We start from the raw sequence: 1,268 nt of genomic DNA on the forward strand, positions 1-1,268 counted from the left end.
TCATCTGAATAGCTTGGGGACCCATTCATCCGTCTTAAATAGCTTGAAGACCCATTCGACGGAATGGTCCCTAATCTTTTATATGAAATCATAATCGAGGCTTCATTCCCACAAATCGCATATGTCAAGATTTCCATCAGTTGAATGCCAAAGTGAAATTGTTCCAAATCGACCTCCAAATCGAAAACCCTCCAGATTTATAATAAATCTAGATTCATCCCAGAAAAAGAGCAATCAAATTGAGCCATAATAGTTGATAATGAGGAATAAGAGTGACTCACAATGTCGTTAAATGGTTGGCAACTGTAATGTTGATGAAGAAAATCGTTGGTTGAAGTAGAAGAGGGACCACAAGCAGGTATATTTTTAAACTTTTTGGATGTAATGTATAATATTGTGTTCATAACCTTTATCTTTATATCAGTAATTGATGAATTTATTGGCTCTTTGTTGATGGCCACGTTATTTCACGTTCTTAGAAGAGGAACCATGTTTTTTTGTATTTTTTCGGCACTTTTTAATGAATCTTAGCCTGCTATATAAGTTTGTCCTCCAGTATTTATTTAGTTCGTCATTTACAGTGGGCATTTAGGTACTGCAATGGCTGCTGAGTATTAATTGTTTATATTCTAACCATTTTTAGTTAGTTCATCATTTACAATGGGCATTTTTAGGCTGCATCATCATATTTATTTGCTTTATATTGAGGATTTGGGCTTCATGACGATGATATGATCCATTTCATTGCCTGAAAATTTCTCAGGTTATATAATGTGTTGACCATTCCATTTACCTGTTCAATTGTAGATAACAGACTTGAAGAAGATGAAGTGGAACCTGATGAATACAAATTGGCCGATTCATAAGACGATGTTAATGACAATGATTTTTCATTACGATAAGAATGAAAATGCATGGGTTTTGGTCTTTCAATCTGTTGACTGTTTGGGATGAAAGGACAACCATAACCCAAAAAAAAAAAAAAAAAACAAAAGGTTGTTCAGGGAATAGTTCCATATGCACCACCACGAATAAAGAAAAATTAGCAACGCAGTAGAACATCATTGTTGTTTGATGTCTACAATTTAGATCATGAAGATGATAACTATCTTTTGAATTAATGTTCTTTTGTTGTAAATCTGACTGAAATTATGTTTTGTTGATGTACAAACGAGTCTAATTATGCTTAGTTTATGGTTGAATGAAATTTCATATTTTGGTGTATGGTTGAGTGAATTGGAAATTTGGAATGCATGGTGTATAAAATT

The 1,268-nt window shown here is 33.2% G+C and overlaps 1 long non-coding RNA gene across 1 annotated transcript; it reads left to right on the forward strand.

The window, feature by feature from the left end:
* The first annotated feature begins 101 nt into the window (after positions 1 to 101).
* Positions 102 to 1,224, forward strand: LOC111385778. Its single transcript, XR_002701105.1, has 2 exons — positions 102 to 358; positions 808 to 1,224. It is a non-coding gene; the product is annotated as an uncharacterized LOC111385778 (long non-coding RNA).
* Positions 1,225 to 1,268: the final 44 nt, after the last annotated feature.

Source organism: Olea europaea, unplaced genomic scaffold, assembly GCF_002742605.1.
Source record: "Olea europaea var. sylvestris unplaced genomic scaffold, O_europaea_v1 scaffold32748, whole genome shotgun sequence".
NCBI classification, from domain to species: Eukaryota; Viridiplantae; Streptophyta; class Magnoliopsida; order Lamiales; family Oleaceae; genus Olea; species Olea europaea.